Source organism: Alligator sinensis, unplaced genomic scaffold (genome assembly GCF_000455745.1).
Source record: "Alligator sinensis unplaced genomic scaffold, ASM45574v1 scaffold1322_1, whole genome shotgun sequence".
In the NCBI taxonomy this organism is placed as follows: Eukaryota; Metazoa; Chordata; order Crocodylia; family Alligatoridae; genus Alligator; species Alligator sinensis.
This window is the reverse complement of record NW_005842116.1, coordinates 2,283,746-2,292,120: the sequence shown is the minus strand read 5'-3', so window position 1 is coordinate 2,292,120 and position 8,375 is coordinate 2,283,746.

Below are 8,375 nucleotides of genomic sequence, written 5' to 3'. Positions count from 1 at the left end.
CCCATTGTGAGGTCAGCGCCGGCCGGACCCGCCCGCGGGCCGCGGCGCCGCCCGGATCCGCTCCGGGGACCCGGGCGGAGCGGGACTTGGCTGCGGGGATCCCGGGCGGCAGAGCAGGGATCAGGACAGAGGAGCGATCCGCTGCGGGGAGCCTCTGCGGGGACCCCGAGCAAAACAGGGATCAGGACAGAGTGGATCCCGGGCGGAGCAGAGATCCTTTGCAGGGATCCTAGGCAGAGCAGGGATCAGGACAGGGGGGAGAGCCACTGTGGGGACCCTCCGCGGGGACCCCAGGCAGAGCAGGGATCCTGGGTAGGGATCAGGGAAAATCCTCTGTGGGGATCCCGGGTGGAGCATGGATGAGGACAGAGGGAAGATCCACTATGGGGATACTCTGTGGGGACCCCGGGCAGAGATCCTTTGCAGGGATCCTAGTCAGAGCGGAGATCAGGACACAGGGGAGATCTGCTGCAGGGATCGTCTGAGGGGGTACCAGTCAGAGCAGAGATCCACTGAAATCCAGGGTAGGGTGGGGATCTGCTACAGAGCAGAGATCTTCTGTGGGGATCCAGGTCACAGTGGAGGTCCCTTGCAGGGGCAGGGACACAGACACAGCAGGGCACTGCAGGCACTGCAAGGATCGTGGCAGGGGCTCTGGGAGAGGCAGGGACTGACGGGGCCAGGTCTGAGGGAACTGGGCAGTGCCCGCAGGAGGGAAGCGGGGCGCACATAGCATAGGGCTGGCACAGTGGCCCCAAGGCTTGAATCTCACAGCCCAAAGAACCAGGCCCACTGCTACAAGACCACTGCACCACCCTGCCTCCCTGCCTGCTTATTTTGGGATCCTGCCATGGGGGAAGGTGCCTTTCCAAGGATAGCAAGAGGCTTGCGGCAACCATTGCCTCCACTGAACAGGATAGTGACAGCTGAACGGCAGCTAAGGATCAGCCTCCCTCGGCCTGGGCCTCTGTCGCGGGTCGGCGCGTTCCAGATCGGCATAATTATCAAAGGCAATAACGATCACTGGGAGCCAGAGGGGCCCTGCGAAAGTGCCTGGCCAGTGGAAGAGGCCGGACAGCTGGAGAGGCTGCTTACGGAAGGAAACAAACCAGCCGGGTCCCTGAGGTTTACCCTATAAATAGAATCAGTCCTAACACTGCAGCGGGATGGTCATAATTGCTACAGCCACTTGGCTGGACCGCGCTGGGCCTAATTGCCTCATCTGTTACAAGCAGAAGCATTAATACAAGGCACTTGCAGATCCCCAGGAAATGGCCCTGTCACTAGCTATTAGTGGTGTTAATAAGCTGCCAAAGAGGCCCAGGGACTCACTGAGTGGCGGAGGCTTGTGCCTCTAGCCGCTCAGCATGGTTGTGTCTAATCTGGATGGCTGTTCAAGGGACAGGCTTGTGTTCAGCATTGATGGAGTCCACAAACAGGGCCCAACCCTGCCCTTCCTCCCCGGCTCCCACCAACCCCAGCAGAGGCTTGCTCATCACCTGTACTGCAGGGGCGTGAGCATGCTTTGTTCTGGGAAGAGCTGTAGGAGAGGTCCCCAGTCACAGCTTCTCCGTGGCAGCTGGCTTGGCTTCCCCATGTTTCTTTCAACCCATCTAATCTCTACACCCCTGCCAGGCCAGGCCTCTCTTGGTCTGCTATCTGGTACCATGTAAACCAGCACAGATTGTTCCATGGTTGGATTGTCAGCAACGAAACCAGCACCCCCACCTGGGCTAGCCTGGGAGAGGAGGGTGTGTGGACACACAGCAGGACTAAAAAAAAACCGGTCAAAGGGCAAATGAGTTCCCTGCGAGCCACTGACCATCCATACCTGGAGAGACGGGCACCGCCAGGTCGCCCTTCCCAAAGAATCACCAACAATGCAACACGACTCAATTAACTGGAGGGTTGTTACAGCACCTAAGGTACCCCAACAGTCACAGTGGCCTTGACAAGAAGCAGGGTTCTCAACCAAGCACTAGATGAGAGGGGCCCTTTGATTCCTCTCAGTAGCAGGAACTACTGTTTTTTTCCCCGCACATGCCCACAGCTTATGCACTTGCCAACACTCACATACCCACACCCATCTGCACGTGACCCTCTCGGGTAACCCTTGTTGACATCTCAGTTTCCAAGTCCTACCCAAGCTTGCTGTTTGGCTTTTGAGCTCATTCCCACACAAAACGCCCTTTTGTGGATCAAAAGCCTGATTGTTCCATTCCTGCTGCTAATACAAAAGACAGTTGATGAGTAGGATTCTCAAAACGCAGCGTAGGTCATTCAACAAGCCACCTGCATAGCAGTTGCTAATTGCACAACATGGGGAGCAATCATGAGATGCAAAGGGTGTCCATAAAGAGCAAAGGTAAAGGCATCCATGCACAGAGTGAACCCATGGACTTCTTGGACACGAGCCTTTGCAGCAGAGGAGCAGAGACCTGGACCTGAGTTACAGGAAGGTCACTAAGCCTCGGGGTCCCAACGCACTCAGTATCCCCCAGAAGCCTGCACCCTTCCCTGTAAGCCGTGGCTATCCTCTCCGGCCAGCCTCACCGAGTGGAACGAGACCCGAGCCAGAGATTCAAGGGGACCCGGGCCCTGCTTGCAGGCTGCAGGCCGGGGGCACCGAACAACGGCCGGCCAAGTGCCAGGGCACTTATCTCCAGGGACTCGGCTAGGGAATACATAGCCTGCCCTCAAGAAGCAGGGCAGTAACCCAGCATGCGAGCTACCAACTGGCCAAAAGGACATACTAGCCACCCAAAAAGAGGGGGCGTAATACCTGTCCCCTGAGATACAGGGAGGTTGCCTGCCCAAAAGTAGGAGTGGGGGGAGGGCTAACGCTCCCTGAGGCCAAAAGGCACGGAAACCTATACCAGTGCTTATCCCACTAGGTACGGAGGTGGGAGGAGAAGGCTACGAGAACGCATCTCGCCCCTTTCCCAGCACTGGGAAGAAAATAAAGAAAGCTGCTGTGGTTTTAACAACAAAAAGAAAATAACAAACGCTCTCATTCCCAGGCGCTCCTCTCTCTCTCACTCTCCACACTCCTACAAGGGAAAAAGTGTTCCCAGGCCAGAAAGGAGCTCCATGCCACAAACCACTTCACCTCCAGCCTTACACTGGAAAATCCTCCTCTGCTCCCAGGGGGCAAGAAGGCTGAGACCGGCACCCTCCTTACAGGGTACGGCCCACCTGACCAGCCAGGCTGCCCACAGGGGGCAGAAGGGACAGGCCCACAGCCCTGCTTACAGGGAGGGTCCTCAGCCAGCCAAAGGACAGAGCTGTCCCCAGAGGCACAGTGACACCTGCACCCTGCTTACAGGATGGTCCACAGCTCTGCACAACCAAGTCCTCCACCAAGAGGCACGGGACTCGCACCCTCATTACAGGGCACGGTCCGTCTGGCTAGCCAGACTGCTCGCAGCGGGTAAAAGGGAAGGCCCAGAGCCCTGCTTACAGGGAGGGCCCACAACCAGCCAAGGTGACACCTGCACCCTGCTTACAGGGTGGTCCACAGCTCCGCAGAACTTAGCCCTCCACCGAGAGGCACGGGACTTGCACCCTCGTTACAGGGTGGCCCCCCCCATCCGGATGAGGAGTGCCAGGCACAGATGCAGGAAGAAGGACAGGTGCCTGGACACAGGGATCGGAGAGAAGGCCACGAGCTTCAACCCAGCCACGGGAAGGTCATCAAGCTCTGGGTTCTAAAGAGTTTGCTGTCACCCCACGAGACTCGGCTCCTGTCTGCAAGGTGTCCTGCTGCACAACGCTGCAGACTGCTCCGTCTCTCTCAGCCCAGCCAAAGGAGGCTACGCCCACCCTGCTTACAGGGGCACCTCTCCGACTGGCTGGCTATGGCAGCAGACCTGGCCTCCCAATTACAGGACATCCAGCACTACGCACGTTCAAATCCACTGTCCTTCTTGTGTGGTAGGAGGCAGCACGCGCCCTGCTTACAGGAGCCTACGCCATCGGCAGCCACCTCTGGCAGCTGGCCTGGACCCCGATTACAGGGCGGCTGCGCTGCACAAGACCACCAACCAGATCCAAGACCTTTACAAACGAGGTGGTGGTGACACACGCCTTGCTTACAAGGTTGTCCACCGTCCACCCGACTGCTGCACAAGTGCAACAGCATCAAGGGCAGAGACCCATTTCCAGGTTACAGGGAGCTTGCCCAAAGGCTCATGGAGCTGAAATTTGACTAAGACATGATTGAGACTTAAAGGCAGGGAGGTGATTCTGTCCAGAGTCCTTTTTCTTCGCATTCTGTTTCTCCGGCTGGCTTTCGTCCTACGTCTTGTCTTCCCTGCTGCTCTTCCATCCGCTTCTCCTTCTGGTTCTTGTGAGGCCTGCAAGAACAGACACCAAGACCGGCTGTAATTGAACACGTGTCTAGCTGCTGCAACTTCTCTCTTTTGAGTCGTAACTTTAGTTGGTTTCAATGTGCACAATATCCTCTGAAAACCAGCAACCTTCTCCATTACCCATGGGCAAGACCTGTGGATCAACCTCACAAAGTAACCTAAGATGAGAAGATGTAAGGCAAGGGTGGGCAAAATGCAGACCATGGGCCAGATGTGGCTCGCCTGACCATTCTATCCAGCCTGAGAGGCCCCTAAATTTTAGAAAATTAATATTTATCTGCCCTGGCTGCCTGTCATGCAGCCCTCAATGGCTTGCCAAGTCAGTAAGTGGCCCTCTGCCCAAAATAATTGCCAGGCTCCAAGATAAGGACGGGAGACCTGGATCTTCCTTGCAGGCCAGGAGGCACAGGAGGTCCCACCATTTGAAACCTTCCAAGGCTCATAAATCCCAGGGCCAACAACTTAATGATGGAACCCATGGAGTGGACATTCCCCATATCAGACTTGTCTTACCTTTGCCTTCTGTTATGCTGGCATGGTTTTCTTCCCTCCCAGTTAGCTGGCTCCTTCTCGCCTGCTGTCTTGTCTGCTTGTTCATCAGGGGGCGATGTGGGTTGACCCCTGAAGGGGATTCATTTCAGGCTATTTGGGGCGGCAGCCTCACATGGCTGGTCCAATCTCCAACACTTTACTCCCAGAGAGCCAAGTCAAGTGATGTCTGCCACTAATCCCTTTTCAGGAAGGGATTCAGCAACTTGGGTGATCAGCTCACAGGTGTTCAGCACACAGTGGTTACAAGAGAACCACTGTAGAAATGGAAAAGGGCAGCGGGTGGGGGAAACTTGGACATGAGATGACAGAAGAGGGGAGAAACAGTGCAGTGGGGAAGCATAAACTTGGAGGTGAAAGATATCAGGAACCAAGGAAGTTTCTGGGACATCAATTTTATTAGTCCATAACAGGCCAGCTCACACCTGCCTTTCTGTCTTCTCTGGGAGGGTTTGCTACGGGTTGCACAAATGGTAGCAAGGTGCTGGGGGCACCGCTCCCGCACCTGGCTGCACTGTACACAAGATCTGAAGGCCAACCCTCACATCAGCCCGCAGCAGGAACCTTGGGATCCATCCTGCTGTGACCTGCAGCTAGGCCATTGCCTCTTCAGGAGCCGCCTCCTTGAGTCCTAGTTACTCCTGCCAACAACAGATACCCAGAAGCCAGGCCTGCACGAAGGACGGCTTACTCTGCCTTTCCTCCACCAGCTTCTCTGAGGATGGCTGCTGTTTTGCGCAGCAGCCCAGCCTTGCTCACAGGTAGGCCTTTCCCCGGGACACCTGAAAAGGAAGTAAAAACCAGGTTGGCGCACACAAGAAATCTGCCCCAGCTCGGTGCATCTTGGGGCTTTGTTGTTTGGCAGGCAAGGCAAGTGATGCCAGGGGGAGGCTAAGAAGGCTCTGGCTGCAGCCGTCCTCACCAGCGCAGCACGAGACAAGTCCACCCTCAGGGCCACGCTCCCTCCAGTACCTTTCTCTTGGGACACCCTCAGGCTCAGCTCTCTCAGACTAAACGCCTGCAGGCTCCGCTCTCCCCTTGCCTTCACCCAGGAGCCACTGGAGGTTGCCCCGCCCTGGTGGTCCCTGCCCAGCTAGCCAGGGGCAATCCCTCCGCCCATTTTGCCACCAGCACTGCAAGGGGAGCCCCGGGAAGGCTGTGGCCCCTGCCTGCCTCGTGGCCTGGTGGTCAAGGCCCTGTGCTTTCAGGCAGGGCCCGTGGGTTTCACTCTGCACAGGGCCAGCATCCTCTGGGCCCGGCTTTCACTCTTGCTTTCCCCAGCGGCACTTGCCCAGACACTGTGGGCCAAGGGCCATCATATTTGCTATGCCGGAGAGGACTTGTTCCAGCTGCCTGGAGACATCAAGCTGGAGGCCAGCCTTTGTTTGCGGCCATGGTGCTGCCTGGGAAAAGTGAAGCTGCGCAGCACGTCGCCCTGGGCTGCGGGCAACAGTCTTCTCCGGCTGCTCAGCAGGGACCACTGCGGGGTCCCAGCTCCTGTGCGAGCCCAGCCAAGGGGTGCAGAGAAGGGGGGCTTGGAGGCCTCCAGCCACAAGGGAATCCGGACCCCCAGCCCAAACTTCGCAGCACCATGCCCCGGCCCCCCACAGAGCACAGATATGTGGGGACCCAGGGAAGGCCACTTGCCCAAATACCCTCCCCGGGGCCTGGTTCAGACCAAGGTCAAGCTGCAGAGCTGGCTCTGGGGCCCCAAAAGACAAAGGGCATTGAGCCGGGCGGCCACTGGGCAAAACCCGGACCAGCACCCCAAGGTTTTTGTCCTCATAGAGGGGTCACAATGCTGTGCCCAGGAGGCCGCTCACCGCCCCAATGAGCTCCTCCAAAGGTGCGCAGGAGCTGCACAAGGGGCAGGCCAGCGGCCCCCACTGTGGGACGCCCTCCTCCGCCCTGCGCTGGGAGGCAGAGCCTTGCTCCGGCTGTGGGGGCCTCGGAGGCCAGGGGACTGGTGCTCCCTCCGCCCCCGGGGTTGCATACAAGCTCCTCTGGCCTCCTGGTAGGTCCCCTGCCCTGTGCTGGATCAGGACCACACATGGTTGCGGGCGAAAGGCAGACCCACCTGCCGCACCAGCTCTTCCAGCTCTTAAGGATTCCCAGGGATAGGAACAGTTTTCCTAAAATCTTGTTCATACACAGAACTCACACCAGGTTAACTAAACTTGCCATTGAAATGGGGCTACTGAATCTGGTGCCAGCTCTTGGGCAGACACATTCACATAGGTTTAGCAAATAGCACATATCCTGCAGACACTGAAAGGAGATTTATGCTCCATTTTGGAGGATCATTTCATTCTCTCCCTGAGTCCAGGTGTTTCGGTATTGCTCCTCTTTGCTAACAAACGCAGCTACATGCCCAGATTCCTGCGCCCAGTTATGGCGGAGCTGGGATGAGAATGTAGATTAGATGCTTTCTGCGGATGCTGAGGACAGCAAAAAGCCTCCTTAGCTGTACCTGTTACCTGATCGCCTGCTCTACTCACCACTGGGTTTATGTAAGCATGCAACACATTTGGAATAATGACATGGACATGAACTCAATGATAGTCGTGTCTGTTTATTGCTGAAAGAGGGTGTACAGGTAGCTGCTTGCTGCTTGTTCCTGCTACAGTGTCATTTCCCTTCCAACCAGAATTCACTTTCCCCAAAATATTCTCTTCAAATTACTTTGTGAAGGCATCAGGTTAGGCCACATGCTTTGGATAGCAAGGTGCCAAGGCACCCAGTCACCCATCCAGCATAGCAAGTGATACTAGAGCATCCTACTAAAATCCACATAAGGCCTTTGAGTTTCATAGAAGTCCATAGAATTGCTCAGTATTTCCTGCCTATCACACCCTTTAGCTTGTGGGAGGAGTTTGGGGAAGTCATTGCTGCTTTTCTCCCCCGTTTTCCTCTCTCAAGAGCGAAGACCATGTTTGGAAAAAATGAGACAGTGCCAAGCCCACTGCAAAGGCCCAGAAAATAACACTGCTGTCACATCAGTTGAACTAACCTGATTTTGGCCATGGGATTAAAAGTACCTGTAGGTCAACTGACCTCAGCTGCAAGAAAGTCTTGCTGTTGCCTTTCATTATACCATGAGTTACACAGACTCTGAACGTGTTTGGCAAATTCTGAATAACATCCCACCCCTCCAGACTTTCTTGAGTCTGTCTCAAATCTGCTTGACTTCTGTTGCGTCCAAATCAATAGATATAACATTCAGAGCCTTGGTTGCATTTGCAGTCTTTGTTTAATACAAACAGTCAGGGAAAGGGAAGAGTTCAAACAAGCTAAAACCATCACTAAAATGCATGTGAATTCTTTCACTACCGCTTTGACCGCGCACGGCGCGCGCACGGCGAGGTCTAACGCAGCAGCTCCTCAGTTTGTAAGCAACCTGGCGACAGCCCCAGGGCTCTATGAGCAGTTTGATTAGCTGTACACTATGAATTAAAT